The sequence below is a fragment of the Centruroides sculpturatus genome, unplaced genomic scaffold (assembly GCF_000671375.1).
Source record: "Centruroides sculpturatus isolate CEXI.00-Female unplaced genomic scaffold, Cexi_2.0 scaffold499, whole genome shotgun sequence".
NCBI classification, from domain to species: Eukaryota; Metazoa; Arthropoda; class Arachnida; order Scorpiones; family Buthidae; genus Centruroides; species Centruroides sculpturatus.
In genome coordinates, this window is record NW_019384801.1 from 274,247 (window position 1) to 296,820 (window position 22,574).

General features: G+C 30.2%; 1 pseudogene; it reads left to right on the forward strand.

The window, feature by feature from the left end:
• Nucleotides 1-2,311: 2,311 nt before the first annotated feature.
• The window catches only part of LOC111629533, a 23,401-nt pseudogene continuing 3,138 nt past the window's right edge, over nucleotides 2,312-22,574 (forward strand).

The window sequence follows — 22,574 nt, forward strand, 5'->3', positions numbered from 1 at the left end:
CGCAACTGAAAAACCATCTTAAAACACATATAGCTGGTGATATATGTAAACCATTAGTAGTACGTCATGGGATGTAACGAAAGTCAATTTTAGAATCTTCGATCTTTAAAACACATAATTCAGCAAAAATATTCCATGCAGTTGGAAAAAAACTGTTATTTGGAGACCTGTGTAATTATAGTTTTATTTATTAAAGTTCAGTTACAATGTTCTTCAATAAAGTAATCAATATACTATTAAGCATTATTAAATCAGTGAAATATAGGTAATGAAATTTAAAGTAGATTGGTTGGTATACCAATAAAGTAATATAAATATACTTGTTTTTAATTCTGTATTTTAATTTATTTTTGTAAAAAATGGTCTGCTTAGTCTTTCTCTTCGGACGTCCTTTAGATTTAATTTTAGATTTGAATTTTAAGTTTTTATTTGATTTATTTAAACAGGGCTCGTTATTAGACTAAATTTGTTCTTCAGGTTCTTCTGGTTGAAATGTACTAAGCCCACTACTCTCATGTTCAAAAACAGAAATTCCACTTCTTGCATTGTTTTCTATTACTTTTAATTCCTCTACATATTTATTGAAAGTTTGCGTTCCATAATTATACAGAATATCTGCAATATTTTTAGTTATCGCCAATGCCGTATTATTTTTAATTTTCAATTTGATGATTTAATTCTCGTTTCTTGATAATCGATATCATAATTAGAATATCGATAATTGAAATTTAGGATATCTTAAATTATAAATAACATTAAAACTGCCATCTTTACGTTATGCCTTTAAAAGGGTTAAATAGCGAATTGAGTATTCATATCATATGTATAAATAGCCACAAAAAATAACCAATCATCATTGTAGTAAATATGGATCAATTATAATAATATAAAAATAATCCACATAGAAAAGTTTTTACGAAGGTTCAAGGCACATTTCGCGATTGTAAGTGCACATAGCACTATTAACTTACATAATGGGATGGAGATAGATGACGTGTGGGCAAAAGTGGTATGGAAAAAATAACACGAAAACAGACAAAAGGCTGTTAGAACCATGCCTTGAGGATATCGATATAGTGGAGAGCTGTATTTTTTTAACAAAAGAGGTTCGTTCGTTATCATGTAAATCATTTAAATGTTGTAATTTTTTTGTAACAAATTTTGTAACATCTGTTTGTTTCCGTAATGTAGGTATGTATTACCTGANAGTAAATATGGATCAATTATAATAATATAAAAATAATCCACATAGAAAACTTTTTACGAAGGTTCAAGGCAAATTTCGCGATTGTAAGTGCACATAGCACTATTAACTTACATAATGGGCAAAATAACACGAAAACAGACAAATGGCTGTTAGAACCATGCCTTTAGGATATCGATATACTGGAGAGCTGTATGTTTTAACAAAAGAGGTTCGTTCGTTATCATGTAAATCATTTGAATGTTGTAATTTTTTTGTAACAATTTTTGTAACATCTGTTTCTTTAATGTAGGTATCTATTACCTGAAGAGGGGTGCAAGTGAAAACAAATTTTGCGCCCGAAATGGATTGTAATGTAATAAAGGCTAACGGTTATACTCCTTAGTGGTTTTGTCTCTGATAAAATGTGTTTATAGATTAAACGGTTATTTTCTTTATTATCGTTTCAAGTTTTTAAAACGACTATTACAACCAATGACCCAGCAATTGAAAGCAACGTCATAAAAATTAAGTTGACTAATTGGACGAACTTTCAAGATCTGTTCAAAAGCCATTGAGTTTCCCCTAATAATCAGACACTATTGGTCATCCCAGAGGCATAGGAACTGGCCACACATCTAGCCTCGTCTATTTTGGCCTCCTATCACTGATCAACCAGCACGATTGAGAAAAGGCAGAACAGTGCACCATGATGAAGCAACTCTCTCAGTACCCAGAGATGAATAATTCGTCGTTTATATGATAAGTTTAAAAGGGACAGCGACCCAAATGTGAAGAAAGAACGTAAGCAGAATTACATTAGCAAGTTCAATGCTTATAAAACTGAAATAAACAAGGCACATACAACAACCTGAAAAAAGTGTTGCACTGAAATAGGAAACAGGACCACATAAAGCGACTCATATCATATCATACTGAAACCAAGAAAAGCCATCAAGATCCCAGTAAACATCAAAAAAAAGATGGCACTACAACAAATGATTTATTAGAAACCCACAAATATCTCCTGAATGTCCACTTCCCATCAGACGATCCCGGAGATGACAGCCAATGGCACAAGGATATTAGAAACAGTACCCTGACCCCCCAGCTTTTAATAATGACATCATGGTCACCTTCAGTGAGGTTCAGACAGCGATTCAGTCTCTTCGGAACAAAAAGGCACCGGGAATCGACAAGGTAACCCCTCTCATGGTCAAGAAGGCATTCGAGGCAGTACTCATAGCCTTCGTTTTCACATACAATAAATGCCTAGAACAGGCACAGTTCCCACAGAGTTAAACGAAAGCAGAAATCAAATTTATTCCTAAAACGAGTAAGTCACAGCTCTTTACAGCCACGGACTTCAGGCCAATTAGCCTCCTCCCGGTACTCGGGAAAGTCCTCGATGGACTAATTATCAACCGCATCAACTTCTACCTCTACAAAAATCACCTCATGCACAACAACCAGTTTGGCTTTGTTCTTAGAAGGTCTACTAACCATGCCTTAAATAAGACCACACAGTTTATAAACAACCCCTGGAATAGAAAACATCATGTGCTACTAATCTCAATTGATTACAAGAATGCATTCAACTTCCTCTGTTGGCCGGCCCTACTCCATCAACTTAAGAAGCAACACTGCTCAAATAACTTATTTGCAATTCTTAGTGACTACCTAAGTAATCGAACGGTAGGCATATACGACTCGGACCAACTCATTACGCAGATGTCCCGAGAGTGTGCACAGGGCTTTTGGTCAGGGCAGGGACTGTGGAACATCATGTATAATGGGCTTCTGCGTATCAATCCCAATGAGATCATGGCAATTTGGGCAATACAAGGATATGCGGACGATACCCTGGTCATGGTATCGGGTAGAAATGGCGAAAAACTCCAGGGTGAGGAGAACAAGCGTCTTACACATATCCACTAATGGAGCAGGAAAAATAAATTTTTCAACATGCAGAAATCTGTCTGTATGCAGATGTCAAAGGGCCGGCAACTCTGCAAGCCACCTTCCTTAAAAATTAGGAACACAAGGATCACTCATACCATAGAAATGAGGTACTTAGGTTTAATTATCGATCAGGGACTTAAGTGGAATCCACATGTGGAATATGTATGTGGGAAGGCCCTCAAACTGACAAATCTCCTCAGTTACATGACTGGTATTAGCTAGGGGGTCAACAGAGACATTCCTGTAAATATCTATAGACAGGTCCAGTGGCGGCCTTAGGGGGTGGCGAGCAGGGCAATCGCCCGGGGCCTCGCTCTTGGAGGGGCCTCGCGCAACAACCAAGTAGAAAAATTGATATTTATAAAGTTGATATTTAAAACTTTTTATTTTATCCTTGGCTATTAGTTATAACAATAAAATAAATTTAATTTATAGTGCAGTATATATTAATATTAATAAGTGCCTACTATTTCAATTCACATACTTTGCACAAAGGACAAGGGACTCGCAAAGATCTTCCGCCCAGGGCCTCGCAAAGATCTGCCACCCAGAGCCTCGCAATGGATAAGGCCGCCGCTGGACAGGTCATAGTGCCTACAGTCTTGTACGGGCTAGAGACGTCTCCTCGAGTACTACTGACATTTTCTTCGAAGACTTCCCGATGGTGGCAATCAAGAAACTCATCTGCAACACCATGATCAACATATGGCAGCACAACTTGGAAGAGGAAGAGGAAGAGACAGGAAGGACAACTTTCAGCTTCTTCCCAGACATTCCACAGCGGCTACAGCTTCAACACTTCAGCATTAACTTCAGGACTACTCAATTGTTCACCAACCACGGGAACTTCCTTGCCTACCTAAACAGATTTGGGCACAGGGACTCCCACACTGTCAGACGGGACTTCGCAACAAGACACACAACATCTCATATTTGGCTTCAACCAATACACACAACATAAGATGAATCTACTCAGGACAGTGTTACATGGGGGATATAACTTGCCTTGTGAACACAACGACTTAGTTAGAAATAAGAAGATCTTCAATGCACTTATAAACTTTGATGAGTCAACAAAGGCTCTGCACCTGCAACATGACAATGAGTAAGAACATCTTCATCTAGTTCAACATGCGTTTAATATGTGTATAATGTATAGCTACTTGTGTGTAAGTGAGTTACAACTTTATCTACTAAACAGTATTTCCCTGTACACTATGCCAGACAATGTCTACTTTTGTGTTAAGGAACTTATAGTCGCGTTTTTATGTACGGACCTAAAATTCGGTACCTCGCTTGTTTTCTTTTTTAAAAATTATTTTTTTTATATGTAACCTGTTTATGTTTTAAATAAAGTTTCTGGTGCGGCTCTTGACCTCCCCTTCCACTTCTCACTTCTCTTCCATTTTCCACCCACCTTTCACCCCTGCTACAACGGACTTTCTCTCCAACTAACCCTTCTCACTTCTTTTCATCTCTTTGAAAATATACCACTGAGTAATGCCTCCTATCACCCTATAAATATTGAAATATTGAAATAAATATTTCAGAAATACAAATCTCTTGTATACATAATTGGATCCTATAACCACGAAATGGCCAATCTTTGGCTCGCGAGCTGCGACTTTTTCTACATTTTTACTTGGGCTCCTGTATATTTATAAAATTTTTAAAATAAATTTCGCACATACTACTTACACATATGTAATACTTTTGTAGATTTTATGTAAGTACAGTAATACCCCGAACTTACGCGATATGTGGGACCGAGCGGTAACCGCGTAAGTCGAATTCGCGTAAGTCGGGGTATAATTTCGCATATAAATACATACAAATAATTTTTAATTGGGGCCGGAGACTAAACAAAACAATAATTTAGAAAAAAATGTTTAATAAAATCTTAGATAATACATATATATAACAAATTAGGCCTATATTATTTTACAATTTTTCACATTTACTCGATTATTACGCCATAATTTTAACATTGTTTCCGTCTCAGCGATAATACTGTGATGCTCGAATTTAAAGATTGAGCATTTTTCGCAGCTTCGAGAATTTTTTCTTTTCCTTTTATAATTGTTCTGACCGACAATTCCGGTAGATCAAACTTCTTTGTCAATTCACATATTTTCATTTTTGTATCGAAGTCTTTAATTAATAATGGATAGGTTCATAAAGTCGAACGAGTTAAACGCGTTAGTAACGAATCATTCTAAAAGTCTAACGAAATAGGAATAACGATGACGTCATTCTCGTTTAACTCGTTCGAATTTACGAACATACCTAATGTTAACTTTACATTCCAAAGATAAAGTTTTTCTTTTCTTGTTTGATGCAGAAAAATTAGTTTTACTTCGTTTGGATGACATAGTAGAGTCTCTCGAGTTTCCGTAGGTATAACAAATACAGAAATAAATAACACAAAATAAATTGTAGCTATGTGTGGATTCCTTGCGACACATCCGAACATGTAAGCTGAACAATAGTGTGGGGGGAGTGAGTAATCAAGTGTTGCGTGGCGCTCAAACAAAAGACGAATCGACGAGATTTAAAAATCGCGTAACTCCGGGTTCGCGTAAGTCGGGGTAGCGTAAGTCGGGGTATTACTGTATGCTATAAATACAGATTGAATGAGCCTCTTACCGTAAAGGAAAAACTGAAAGCTAATGTTATATTAATAAGAACTTTGTTTTGGACAGGGTATTTCTGATAAGTAATACATGCGTGTCTACAATGATTACAAAGATTCGCTCTGCTGTAACCCAATATTAAGTAGAAGTACAGCACCTCGCTAGTAATGCATCACTATTTATACGTCATAGCATATTTTAACTATTAAAAGTATCAGACAAAGACAATTGTATTATAACATTTGAAGAAAAATGATGTTTCGCCAGCTAATTTTATTTCATCAGATATTTAGAAAACAAGCTGCAGATAAGTAGTATGTTACTGGGGTATTAGTATACTATAAACATTTCTATGAATTTCTGCAACGTTTATTTATTTATAATATCAAAAGAAGAATTTCAACGATTTCAATTATAATAAGGTCAGTTTTATTATAATAATATCGATATTTTTTAAGTTATTTCCTTCCTATAGTGTTTCTTCCATCCTATTTTAAAGTATAAAGAAAATTTTCTTTAAGATATTTTAAGCATTAATTCATTTTCTAACATATTTTAAAGCGATATCTTAATTCAGAAACGAGTGAAATGAAGCATTGAATATTATATAAATCTTGCAAGTAATGCAGCAATTATTATATTTCAAGTAGAATTTAACATTTATTTTCTTCTATCCAAAATCTTTTAAAATATTTTAAAATATTTAAAAGTTAACTTTTAAAATAATTAATCATTCAAATGGTAATAAACACATTCAAAATTTTTTACGATAGAAAAGGAAAACTAGTTGTACAGTAAATTTTTTAAAAATATATTTCGTATTATTTTAATATTACTATCGTCCGTCCGGCTGTTTGTCTGTCCCTCCTTAATCTCAGGAATGAAGTTAGATATATGAACGACGGCATGAGGTATGAAAACCATAGAGAGGAATAACGCCCCGTTTAACTGTACTGGAAATTCCAATGCATGAGGGAAGTCACGTTATTTCAGTTCAAAATTTTTTTTCCAAAAGAAGTTAGATAGATGACAGGCAGGATTCTGTTGATAGTAAAAATGTATAATGTATAGGGACGAGTCGTTACTAATTTCAGGTTGATAGCATACATTTTAATTTAAATAAATTTAAAATATTATTAAAAATTATCCAGCACTGTGGTGATGTCACAATAAAATACAATGGACTAAGTCAATACAGCGATAAAAATAAAAACTTAATTTGCATTAAAGCTAAATTTTTCTAAAATTTTAAATTTTTATACGTAGCAATATTTTCGATATTATTGTAGAATATTTTCGAATTTTACTTCTACATTCAAATCACATTAATGTATATTTTCACGTTCGTTTCCATTATTCAACGTGATACAGCTATTTTAATATTTGTTCTTTAGTAAAAAGATGAATATTAAAATAGCTATATCAGGTTGAATGATGCATGCCACATTCAGCATCATTTTCCAACTTGTTTTAAAAGCCTATATACAAAATTACACATAAAAGTAGTAAGTTTTATTTGTAATTTTGTATAGAGGCTTTTAAAAAAAGTTGGAAAATGATGCTAAATGAGGAAAATAGAGAAAAGGGTGCAAAAGTAGGTTTATAGGCAACAGAAATTATTGTTAATAACCTATGAGTAGCAGTGGTTTGAGTCATACTGATCACCAAATTAAAATTACTATCGAATAAATTAAAATTGCAAATAAAAATTTGTTGAATGGAATTATTTCAGATCACAAAATTAATTTTTCGATCACAAATTTTAATTAATTTTATTTTAACAATAAGGTTATATTAATTATTAAATGTTTTTTATAAATTTNTTTTTCCCAAAAGAAGTTAGATAGATGACAGGCAGGATTCTGTTGATAGTAAAAAAGTATAATGTATAGGGACGAGTCGTTACTAATTTCAGGTTGATAGCATACATTTTAATTTAAATAAATTTAAAATATTATTAAAAATTATCCAGCACTGTGGTGATGTCACAATAAAATACAATGGACTAAGTCAATACAGCGATAAAAATAAAAACTTAATTTGCATTAAAGCTAAATTTTTCTAAAATTTTAAATTTTTATACGTAGCAATATTTTCGATATTATTGTAGAATATTTTCGAATTTTACTTCTACATTCAAATCACATTAATGTATATTTTCACGTTCGTTTCCATTATTCAACGTGATACAGCTATTTTAATATTTGTTCTTTAGTAAAAAGATGAATATTAAAATAGCTATATCAGGTTGAATGATGCATGCCACATTCAGCATCATTTTCCAACTTGTTTTAAAAGCCTATATACAAAATTACACATAAAAGTAGTAAGTTTTATTTGTAATTTTGTATAGAGGCTTTTAAAAAAAGTTGGAAAATGATGCTAAATGAGGAAAATAGAGAAAAGGGTGCAAAAGTAGGTTTATAGGCAACAGAAATTATTGTTAATAACCTATGAGTAGCAGTGGTTTGAGTCATACTGATCACCAAATTAAAATTACTATCGAATAAATTAAAATTGCAAATAAAAATTTGTTGAATGGAATTATTTCAGATCACAAAATTAATTTTTCGATCACAAATTTTAATTAATTTTATTTTAACAATAAGGTTATATTAATTATTAAATGTTTTTTATAAATTTGAACTAAATTAATTTTATTATAACAATAAGACAAAGTTTAATATATTCTTTCTAGTTATTATAAATTAATTTGCATTACTAATAATTTCAGATCAAAAATCTCTCAAATAATTTAAGATTATAAATATTTAGAAAACTTTCCAATTCATTTTAGTTTTATAAAATATCTTGTAACAATAAGCTGTATTAATTATTAAATGTTTTAATATCGAATAAAATTAAAACACAATAATTGTATGAAATAATATAACACCAAAACAAATTTTTTTTTTAAATTTTTACATGAGTAGATCAAATAACTTTTATTTTATTTAAGCTTTTCCAGTTTTTTTCATTCACTTTATCTAAAACATAACATATTCCTGATCTAATTTCTGATATTTTATAAATTAAGATTATAAATAATTTGCTAAATAACACTTTTATCATCAATACTAGAATTAATTATTTTCTTGATGGATATTTGTCTTAATATTCTGGTACATGAGAGATTGAAATAATATAACATTGGAATTATTTTGAAAAGGTTTTTATTTTTATGTTACAGTTTATTTAAGTGTTTCCACTTTTTCCTTCAGTTTATCTAAAGCAATTTTTACAATTTGTTCTAATATCCGAGTAAATTAAAACACGACAACTTAAAATAATATTTTAACAATAAGACAAAATAAAATAGGGAAATAGTTCAATATAATAATGATTTAAATTATATGTGTAGCTTATTTATTAAATATCGCAAAGAGAACAATGCTTTTTAAAATATTTGTGATAATAACAATATTATTTAATCTTAAACACTCAAGATGTTCGATGTCTAAATAACTGTAGCTCCAGTTTTTAAAAAGATTTCTTTTTCCTATCTGTCCACCTTTAAATAAAAATAATTCGTTATACATTGTGAAATGATTTAATAACTTTTGTAAATTACTATGTTTAATCCAACCAATAACTGGTTAGATTAAACGTAGTAATTTACAAAAGTTATTAAATCATTTATATCCGATGTTTTTCATCTATAAAATTTAATCCATGAATTTTTTTTGCTAGTAAAATTGACTTGCCATTTATCTTTCTCCTATAATTGATACATTTTAACAGAATCTATATAAATGTCTATTACAGCTTCTATAAGACTGTGTAATGCTTTTATGGCCAACTATCTGTAAATAATTTCATGCACTTTCCTTTGAAATGCTTCAAAATCTATTAGAACCGCATTCTGTAATTTTATATAAATAAAAATTAGGATTAGTATTATTTTATATTTAATAAGAAAATAACGAAAAGTTTTTATAGATAAATATTTTTTACTGACCATATTAAATGTTTATTGATATACCAAACGTCTTATCTTCCTCTTTTTGATATCATAACACGATTATATTCAATTATTTCATCCATTTTATCAAATTGTTAATGTGAAATCTGTAAAAATATAATTCTTAAAATTTATATTGTAATTGAATTGAAATGAAACTTATGTTTTTAACATTAAAAAAAAAAAAAATTACTTACTAAAATGAAATGAAAGTAAAAAATTCAAAAGTATAAGAATTTAACTCAAATTGTACAGTAATAATACAGTAGCAATAAAAATAATATTAAAAAATGTGTCTTTTTTCAAATCAAATTTAAACAGTGTGATCAAACAAACTCATTAATCTTTGAATTACTATATGGTTTAACTGATAAACTACAATTAAAGATATTAAATTTATAAAATGAAACTCTGATTATACACATTTTCGTTTTTGTAATTATGAACTCATATAATAATTTAAATTAATAAACTTAAGAATAAATTTTACAACAATAAAATAATTTATTTTAAAAAGTAACTTATTGAATTAAGTTAACTAAAAACATAATAAAATTGTAACACTATCAATAATATTATCATTTTAATTAATTTCTATACATTTAAATTTATATTACTGAGTATTTATTTAAATATAATTAAGAAAGAGTTTAAAGAACATTAAACTCCAAGAAAACGAAACTCTGATTGTAATTCCTTAAAATTTGTTTTTATATGATAGATATAAACCATGCAAATAATTGTCAAGTCGTGTTAATATTTTATGTCTAACTGTTAAATTAAAAAATAATAGATTCATTATAAAAATCAGTTTACCGAACTCTTTCGAATGTTCTGCTACAATTCTAAGCTCCCTGTAGAGTGTGTTAAGCAGAGATTTTTATTGTAATGCATTGCAAATGCCTCTAAATTAATAATAACTCATATTAAAGTAATACTAATAATAAATACTTACCTTCAAAATTTATTGAAACAGAATTCTATATCATATGAAACTAATTCAGTAATATTTCAAGATCATTTTTCAATATAACAAATACTTTACAAAAAAAAAAGTTATAGGAAAAAGTTATGTATATAATAGAATAATATTTTGATGTTAAACTTGTAAATTTTTCGAAGATTTACTAAGTCAAACTTTTTGTCAAAGGCAAACTTTTAACTAAAAAAATTACTTTCTGAAGATGATGATCTTGTATAAGAGGTTCTTGCAAAAGAATTTCTCGGCGAGGTATCGAACATGTCTCTTATAAGCAGTATTTATATCATCTCTTGACTCAAAAACAGAGGAAAAAGGTTATTTCAAATTAGCAACTTTGAAAAACAAAACTTATATATATAAATATAAAAATGAAATTCTTATAATTTTTAAATTATTATTGGAAATTAACTGTTTTCGATTTATTTTTAAATATCCTATTATTCAAGGTACGGTCTAAAAATATTAATATGTATAAGAATTTCATTTTTGTATTTATATATATAAGTTTAATTTAATTTAATTAATTAGTAAATTTAATTAATTTTGTGATCTGAAATAATTCCATTCAACAAATTTTTATTTGCAATCTTAATTTAATTTTATGTAATTTTAATATTGTGATCAGTATGGCCCAAACCACTACTACTCTTATGCTGTACACGATTCCTGGCATATAAAAATTATAAAGAATTATTATTACAACACTACATTTAACTTTTAATTACTCACTCATACTCGTACACTTTCACAAACTTATTTTTTCTTCTTTTGTACACTGTTGTATATTATAGATAATTAAAGATCATTTCGTTTTCTGATTAGTAGAGACAAAATGACACGATTATATTACTGTTATTTTTTATGTAGGATCTTGTTCCATATTTAAATCATACAACTTTAATAAAAACCACCATGGATACAACGATAGAAAACACAAACGGCTCACCTGAAGTTGAGGTAAGAATAATATTTACATTTCCATAACTGTTAATATTTAAAGTGTATTTATACAGATTGAATATGTTCATTGTAATGAGTCTAAACGACATATCACCAAGATTGTGTTACTATCCCCGGTATTATGTAGACATAACGTATTAAAATCGTGTCAAATTTGACAGTGGGAGTTTTTGAAAATTTTCACGTTTTCGGACCCCTGAATTAAAAAATATAAGAAGAAATGGCAAAAATTTTGTGCTTATGTAAATATATAAGTATGTATGTTTGTGTGTATGTGTATTCGCTGTACTTCGCTGACTATCTCGACATGCAGTAAAGATTTATAGTAATGACATTTGGTATGGTATGTGATGGCATCGATACTATTAATGTTTGGTCGATGGGGTGGGGAGATAAAGGGCGATATATATCTCCATTAGAGTCAGGCATAAAGCCGATTTTATTCGTATTAGCATTTATACTTTTTTATAAAAACTTATCCCTACCCTGTAATTTAAGATATTTGCCATTTTACAGTAATTGAAAATATAAAAACATTTTATAACAAAATCACATAACAGATGGTGCCACACGCAATATTATTAAGTAGTATTGTAATTAAGTTTATAGAAGGTATTTTCTAAATAAGCTTTCATAATAGCCGTAAAAGTTACGCAATTCGTTGCTGAATGTTTTTGATAGGAAACGGAGAAAGAATTTCAAGACTTTACAGATCTTATCGGTACATTTGGAAGATGGCAGAAGATTTTATTCGCAATATACGTGTGGTTTGTCATTGGCACGGCATTAAACAATTTAAATTGGCCATTCTTGGCATACAAGGTGGATTATTGGTGCGCGAGAACACCGAAATACGTGAACTTGACTGTGGAAGAGTGGAAAAATATCAGCGCACCCCTAAAGATCAGAAACGGAAGAACAACGCATAGTCGATGCGAAGTATACGATATTGACGATACCAAATATGGAAAGAACTTTTCAAAGATTCCTTGTCGCTCGTGGGAATACGATCATCACAATATAAAAACAGTGTCATTGAAAAGGTAACAATAAAAACTTTTCATTTAAATATATATTCGATGATTGATTTTATTCGAATTTTCAGTGGAATTTAGTTTGCGAAAGTTCTTGGTTGAGTTCTCTCGCTGGTTCTTCTTACTTCGTGGGATTCTTCGTGTCAGCTATTGTATCTGGTCAGATATCCGATAGGTCTGTAAACTTGTCTTTTATTTCATTAAAATGTTTTAGTTTTAAAATACATATTAATTATATCAATATTTACATAGATATGGCAGAAGACCAGTGATAATATCGGGACTCGTGCTTCATCTAACCTTTGGGATTCTTTGTTCATTTTCTCCATACTACTGGATGTTTTCTGTATCTCGTTTCTTCTTATCTGCAGGAAACACAGCCTGTAGTCTGACGTTTTTCATATATGGTAAGTCATAAATTGAATTCATACACTGAATGAAATAACCTCGTACTTTGGCAATGTTCACATATAGACTACAATATAGACTAAATTTTTTAAATTTTTTACGTCGAAAACATAAAAATAACAATCATAGTGACGTACAGTACTTAGTGTATTTTAATGTGTTATAATTACGAATTTTCTAATTCTCCAGTTCTGTATTATTCTGTTGTGTACATAAATTTACTTTTAACAATTTTAAGTTGTTCCAATTACGAAAAGTTAGAAAACGCTATTAAACACATGGATGCATTACAGAATAGTTGAATTGCTTCAATCAGCATTAAAATATGAAAATTCTCTGACTTCAATGCGAGGAAATCTCATATTTTCGAACAAGTATGTAAAGTTAACGTTATGAGGGTCTTGCTTAATATACTGTATTAATATACTGTAATACTTGTAAAATATACTTGCTTAATATACTGTACATGGTAAGTTCATCTCATTGAACTAAAATACTGTACGTGTATTTAATGCAGATTGCCATGAATTGAATACGCACTTACCATGGACAAGTCATACGCAAATTTTCGTGTGAACATTTATATTTATGTTGAAATTTCACATACAATGTTTTTGTAAATATAACGTTAACAATACTATGCATTATCTTTGTGTATAGTTATGGAAGTGGTCGGACCAAGCTACAGAGAAAAGGTAATAGTAATTCATTCTTTTTTTTATACCACGGGGACGCTTCTACTTACCGGAGTATCTTGGTTCCTCAAAGATTGGACTTATATTCAATTATGCTGCAGTTTGCCATCCATTATAACGCTCCTGCTCATCAGGTAATGTTCATTTAATATTTTAATTGTTTTTATATGTTATGAAAATATGTTTTGGTAATATTAGTTTTATACCGGAGTCTCCGAGATGGCTACTAACTCACGGTCGACTACGTAAAGCCGAAGACGTTATAAGAAACATAATGGAAAAGAATAAAAGACACACCGACGATTTATCCGAAATTATTGAAGAACTTTATTGGAAAACTAGAACGGTAAATTGATATTAATAATACATAGCTTGCTCTTTCTAGTTTGATTCAAAAGGACTGCTGAATTTTAAAAATAAAATCAATTTGTGTTTGGAAATGGAACAGAAAATGAGATGTTACGAATGGCTGAAAATGTTAGTTAGTCAGCGTCTAGTTCTGGGGACTGGGCATCGAAAAATACAAGTTTTTTCCAGAAATGATCTGTTTAGATGTGTTGTGTCCTTCACCATACCTCTTCTTCTTCCCGTTGTGATCGACCAACAATAAATTAAATTAAACGACTTTCTTAGTGAGCACACATTAAAGTGCCAAAATAGAACATAAATTGTATAGAAACATTTTTAGTACTGTTCTGTCTGCTGTACAAATTAAATGGAAACTATATCTAAAAGCTTTAAAAGACTTAATTGAGAACTTTTAGGCAAGACTTTAATGTTGCGATTTAAAATGACTAAAATGGCACTTACGCGTCGTTATTAATTAATTAAAAACTCAGTGTTATCCAATATGAAGATCGTCATGTTAATAAATGGTACTTATAAATACACTCCTAAAAATTGAAATCGCCACATCACGAAGGAATGCGCGTAGCCAGAAGCAAATCTCAGAACCGGTAGAAGTGACAGTTTGTTTTGTTAAGTTATGGCAACGCAACATTTGGGCAATCTGCTTGGGAAAATGCCTTCCGTTAAGTCTTTTTAAGGGTAACTGGCTCCTATTCAGGCGTTACAGACGTAGAAAAAACGGAAAATTCCAGCCCATCCAGTCGAATCGCGAACCCACGACTTAACTCCATGTTCAGGGAATGGAATTCGCTTGGCCTCTGGTGGACCCGTTAGAAGTGACAGAAATATACACATGACTAAGTTTGCGTACGTATCGAATTACGCGTTATCCAGGTTCGGCCGAGTACTTTTGAGGAACGTGTAAGGACCTTTTATTAACATGTGCAATATTTTCGGCTCACGGATCTACTACTCGCCGGACTGTCTGCTGATGTACAATAAACATATAAATAATTAATATATATGAAAATCTTCTTTACTAGATACGTTTTTTTATTGCATGTGATCTTACTCTTAAAGAATGATCAGAAAAAGAAAATGAACTTCTTGCATTTGATCAAAAATAAAGAGTTACGCAAGATTACTTTCATCATGTACATCTTATGGTAAGTATTTTTTAATGGAGTTTTCATTTATAAGAGATAATTCTGTCTATTTTAAAAATTTATTAAAGTAATAAATACATCTGTCAATAATAATGTAACTGTAAAAATTGAATTGTGAATTAAAACTTGTATTAATTAATAGAACGGTTTAACTTTACAAAAATAAATTGACACAAACCCGAAAAGACTCCCTTCTTTTAACTTATCCTAATTATTTAAACACTCTACTAAATTTCTTCCATTACTTTCAGGTTAGTAATAATATTTGACGCCTACGCATTATCATTGAATGCAGATATCACAGGAGGAAACGTTTTTTTGTTTTTCCTCATATATTCCTCATTACAATATTGTGTTTCTGGTGTCTTGACCATTATTTTACCTCGCTTTGGAAGAAGACGTATTTTGTTGTTTGGATACCTTTCAGTGGGCATCACTTCGTTGCTGATAACAGCTGTCCCAGACGGTAAACATGTAATCAATATCGCTAACTATTAGTTTAGTTTACTATAAACGACATGAAATTTAATTCAAAAAGTGTATAATTTTGTTTTAAAACGTCTCAGCATTTATGATCTTATCGCGATTCTTAATATTACTGTCTTTTTAAAACAGATCTTATATGGCTAAGGGTTGCCTTCCTAGTGTTGTGCAGATTCTGCATATCGATTGAAACAAGTACAATATATGGATATACTCTAGAATTGTACCCGACTGTAGTTCGTAACGTGGGTATCGGATCGTGTTCTACATTTGCCAGAATCGGAGCGATCGCTGCACCTTTTATGAAGGATCTTGTAGGACTTCACACTTATTTTTAACATTAATTAACTTTTATTTATACTACTTTACAATATAATGTTATTGTATTTGTCACAGAGTGAAAAAGTGAACTGGAGCATACCCTTTATTATAATCGGTGTATTGACTCTTTCGTCTGGTTTGTGCATTTTGCCTTTACCCGAGACCAAAGATATTCGTTTGCATGATATTATTGTCAAGTAAGAAATTATTACGAAATTTTTTAGAAAATAATTACATTTTATAATATTATTCTCACTTAATTGACTCAAGTAAGTTTTATAGAAGTATACTTGAAATAATTTATACAAATATAAGAAAATGTGTTGTTAATTTTTTCAGTAATACGGCAGAAAATGAAGATGAATAAAAAAAAAACTAAGAAAAGAAGAATGAAATAAATTACTATTTCAAAATGAGGAAATCACTTAATGTTAAAAACATATAGTAATTATTGCTCGAAAAATAACTTTATTTTACATGGGAAATTATTTGTTTATGGCGAGAATAAATAAATTAATGTTATTTAAAGAATGTATAATTTAGATATCAATAGTATTGCCAGGAAGGCCTTTGTGTACAAACAAGAGTCAAATGTTGTGTCGTAGATTTGTTTTAAAATTCTTTTCACATATGGAAAAAATAGTATTGCATTTATTATTTTAGAAAAAATAAAAACTAAAAAATGAAATGTCTGTAGATGATTTTTTCAATTTATTTAAAAAAATCCTTTTTAAAAAGTTTTAAAATACTGATATTTATAAAAAATCGCACCATAAATAAATATATTTGTTACTTATACAAGATATTTTAAGACAACCGAAACTCAAAATTCGACTTAAAACACCTAAAGCTGGTGATATATGCAGACCATTAATAGATTTTAAACATACAATATTATCTAATTTATATTTACTTATTAAGAAAAAGTTTAAAATAGTCATTTATTCTAAGTATTCCTTTAAAAACACAGAAGAGTTATTAAGAAAATTGATGCAAATAAAGATGAAGTCAGCATATAGGTTATTAAGTTTGGACATACTTTCTATGTACCTGTTACCACTAAAGCTCGAAAGTCGTTAATGTGTACATTACCTAGCTAATCTGCAGATTAACTAGGGTGATCCGTCAAAGTTGAGAAAAGTTTTCCATTTCTCAAATTATCTAGGTAATGTGCAGAGTGTCTAGATAATCTGCACATTACCTACTAGGCACTCGGTAAAGCGTGATACACGAGGAATTCCTGGATTTGAAATATCTAAAGATATTTTAAAAAGTTAGACTTTTATTCGAGTTCTTAGTCAATTGTTTTTATTAGTAAATTAGCAGATATATACGCATTGCTCGTACAAAAAGTAAAACGGATAAACGGTACAAACACCTGATTCCGATAGTAATACATTTTCGGTGAAAAAACACACACCAACTGTACGAGAAGAAGCTAAATACTGAAATATAATTTGTATTGATTTCATCAGCAAAGTTGAATATTATTTAAAAAAGTAATAACAACAATAAAATCAAGTTATTAGATTGATAGGATTCGGCAATACAACACTGCGCCAAGGGATGCTTCTTGGGAGAACTTTATGTAGGAAACTGTTCCTATCTATATATATAATCGAGACGAGTTGATAATAATGATAATAATAATAATAATAATAATAAGCGCAGAGCCCAAACGGTTAGGAGATGAAAGTTGAAATTTGGTGAAATTTGGTATACAGTTAGGTTACGTCACGAAAACGCACACTAAGAAAAGATTTTTCGAAATTCCCCAGGGGGGGAGAGGGACAGGATTAAGGCTTAACACTTCCATCAACAATAGAAGGTTTAAGTAACAATGGAAGTGTTAACAATGGAAGTGTTATGTAACAATGGAATTGTTAAGAGAAGCGACGTCAAGACGCAGATGCAGTTTTTTTCGTTTTTGTGGGAAATCGAACATATTTTTAGAACCATCTAAAAATTCTCTAATTAGTCTGGAAACAAGGAAACCCAATTCTTGCATTCTGTGACTGTAACGTAATAATCTTAATCTTAGTTATCGTTACTTTTGCCCCAGCAACGCCGGGCCTACCTGCTAGTTTAGGTATAAATTACGTAAAGGCAGTTCGCCAGTGTTTTTCTTTTCCTTATGCGAATAACACATACAATAAATATGGATAATTCAAAATATGAGTTATCGGTTAAAAATATTTAATATAAAAAGTATTTCAAGTATACATAAATAATGTTAATCCACACAGATTTATTTGAATAGACACAAATAAAGAAAATATGTTATTAACGTTATCAGTCAGTAAGGAAATATTCAATAACCTTATCATTCGTTTCCATTCTTTCTAAACGTACAAAATGCTATCACCTCTGCAAAGAACTCAAAGGTCGTCCGTCTTACTGTCTGTCTATTGTTTCTCAATCTCGAGAAGGAGTTAGATAGATGAAAGACGAGACAACGGGTGAGAATCTTAGGGCCAGTAGGCCCTAATCAACTGTATAATGTTATTTCAATTCAAATATTTTACCCCTGAAAAAAGTTAGATACATCATCGACCTGACACTATTACTAACATGAAAAGTATGATGTTCAGAGTCATGACACTAGTAATTTGAGGTGGAGAGCGTATATTTTTAATTAAATAAATTAAACATTGCAACACAGCATTGCGACAGTGTAACAATANTTGCCCCTATACCCGGGGCAACTTCGTCAATTTCTCTCTTCTTGTAAAGTTGTAATTATTTTAATTATTTTTATTTCCAAACTGATTTTAACCAGTTCTATAGTAAGGTAACATTCGAATAAACAATATGCAAAGCTTTTTTTCAGTTTACAGCAGTATTTATTACACAAAATTTAAGTAAAGCTTAACATGCCGATCTTGCTTCGATCTCCCCTAGTGTTTGTTCCGAAGCCGGGAGCAAAGCAAACTATTTCAAAGCAATCTGATCATAGGCGACGTCCACCGAATTTTGTTCGATCATTGTACGATCCATTATCGATTGCCGGTCATCGACTGACGTCACTCTGAGTCATACCCTTCGTCGGAAGTAGATCTCTTTTGCGACTCTCAGATCGAAGAAGCTGAATTTTTCAGGAGACGATCGGAGACGATCATGCGCAAGGAAAAGTATATACATCGATAATTCACATATTAATTAATTCAATCAAAATAAAAACTTCACCAAAGGTTTTACACGAAACTACAAAAAACACAATTTTTTAATAAATTTGGCACATACTACTTACACATACGTAATACTTTTGTAGATTTTATGCAAGTATGCTATAAATAGAGATCGAATAAGCCTGTTACCATAAAGAAAAAACTGAAAGCTAATGTTATGTTAATAAGAACCATGTTTTGGACAGTGAATTTCTGATAAGGGACACATACGTGTCTTCACTGATTACAAAGGTTCGTTCTGCTGTAACCCAATAATAAGTAAATGTATTTCGTTAGTATTACATCACTAATTGTACTTCATAGAATATTTTATTCATGAGTTTGTCAAAGACAATTGTATTATAACATTTAAAAAAAATGATGTTTCACCAGCTAATTTCTTTTCATCAGATATTTAGAAAACAAGCTGCAGGTAAGTAGTATGATATTGTGGTGTTAATATATTATAAATACTTCTATTAATTTCTGCTACGTTTATTTATTCATAATATCAAAAGAAAAATTTCAACGATTTCAATCATAATCAGGTCAGATTTATTATAATAATATCGATATTTCCTTTTCCTTAAATTATTTCCTTTCTATAGTGTTTTTTCCATCCTATTTTAAACTATAAAGAAAATTCTCTTTAAGATATTTTAAGCATTAATTCATTTTCTATCGTATCTTAAAGCGATATCTTAATTCAGAAACGAGTGAAATGAAGCAGAGAATATTATATAAATCTTGCAAATAATGAAGCAATTATTATATTTCAAGTAGAATTTAATATTTATTTTCTTGTATCCAAAACTTTTTAAAATACTTTAAAATACTTAAAAGTGAAGTTTTAAAATAATTAATAATTACAATGGTAATAAACACATTCGAAATTTTTTACGATAGAAAATGCAAACGGATTTGTGCAGTAGATTCTTTAAAAACTATATTTTGTTTTATCTTAATTAATATTACTATCGTCCATCCGGCTGTTTGTCTGTCCCTCCTTAATCTCAACAATGATGTTAGATAGATGAACGACGGCACGAGGTATGAAAACCGTAGAGGAATAAAGCCCCGTTTAACTATATGCGAACGTCCAATGCATGCCGGAAATCACGTTATTTCAGTTCAAAAATTTTCCCCCCAAAAAATTAGATAGATAACCGGCAAAATTCTGGTAATAATAAAAAAGTATAATGTATAGGGACGAGTCGTTACTAATTTCAAGTTGATAGCATACATTTTAACTTAAATAAATTTAAATATGGTTAAAAATTGTCCGGCATTGTGATTATGTAACAATAAAATACAATGGACTGAGACAATACAGCGATAAAAAAAAAAGTTGATTTGCATTAAAGCTAAATTTTTCTAAAAATTTAAATCATTATACGTAGCAATATTTTCGTTATTATTGTAGAATATTTTTGAAATTTCTTCTACACTCAAATCATATTAATGTATATTTCCACGCCACTTTCCATTATTCAATCTGATACAGCTATTATAATATTTATTCTTTAGTAAAAGGATAAATAGTGAAATAGCTGTGTCAGGTTCAATGATGCATGCCTCATTTAGCCTCATTTTCTAGCTCTTTTAAAAGTCTTTATACAAAATTACACATGAAAGTAGTAAGTTTTATTTGTAATTTTGTATAAAAGCTTTAAAAAACCTGGAAAGTGATGCTAGAAAAATTGGAAAATGAAGTAGGTTTAAACACAACAGGAATAATTGTTTATAATCTATGCTGTACACGATTTCTTACATATAAAAATTATAAAGAGTTATTATTACAACACTACATTTAACTTTTAATTACTCACCTATACTTGTACAGTACATATTCACAAACTTGTTTTATTATTTTTCTTTACTTTTGTAAACTGTTGTATATTATAGATAATGAAAGTTCATTTCGTTTTCTGATTGGTATTGACAAAACAAAATTACACTATTGTTATTTTTGTGTAGGATTTAGTTCCTTCATACAACTTTAATGAAGAACACCGTGGATGAAATGATAGAAAACAGGAACGGCTCGCCTGAAGTTGAGGTAAGAATTATATTTACATTTACATAACATTTAAAGTGTATTTATACAGATTGAATATACGTATATCGATTGTAATAAGTCTAAATGACGTATCACCAAGATTGTGTTACTTTCCGGTGTTATCTAGACATAACATGGAAAAGTATTAAAATCACGCAATATTATTAGGTTTTAAGTTGTAATTAAAATTATAGAAGGTATTTTCTGAATAAGTTCTAATAATAGCCAAAAAAGTTATGCAATTCGTTCATGAATATTTTTGATAGGAAACGGCAAAAGAATTTCAAGACTTTACAGACCTTATCGGTACATTTGGAAGATGGCAGAAGATTTTATTAGGGATAATGGCGTGGTCTGCCATTGTTACGGCCTTAAACAATTTAAATTGGCCTTTCTTGGCGTACAAGGTGGATCATTGGTGCGCGAGAACACCGAAATATATTAACTTGTCTGTGGAAGAGTGGAAAAATATCAGCGCACCCCTGGAGATCAGAAACGGGAGAACATCGCATAGCCGATGTGAAGTATACGATATTGACGATGTGAAACATAGAAAGAATTTTTCAAAGATTTCTTGTCGCTCGTGGGAATACGATCATTCACAATATAAAAACAGTGTCATTCAAAAGGTAACAATAAAAACTTTTCAATCAAATATATATTCGATGATTAATTTTATTTAAATTTTCAGTGGAATTTAGTTTGCGAAAGATCTTGGTTGAGTTCTCTCGCTGGCTCTTCTTACTTCGTGGGATTCCTCGTGTCCGCTGTTGTATCTGGTCAGATATCCGATAGGTCTGTAAACTTGTCTTTAATTTCATTAAAATGTTTTAGTTTTCAAATACATATTGATTATATCAATATTTACGTAGATATGGCAGAAGACCAGTGATAATATCGGGACTTGCGCTTCATATAACGTTTGGGATTCTTTGTTCATTTTCTCCATATTACTGGATGTTTACTGTATCTCGTTTCTTCTTATGTGCAGGAATTACAGCAAGTAATCTGACTTTCTATGTATATGGTAAGTCACAAATTTAATTCAAACACTAAATCAAATAACAATGTACTTTGTCAATGTTCACATACAGACTAAAATATAGATTACATATCCTAAATGTTTACGTCAAAAACATAAAAATAACAATTATAGTGACGTACTTAGTGTATTTTAATATATATATATATATATATATATATAATGGATAT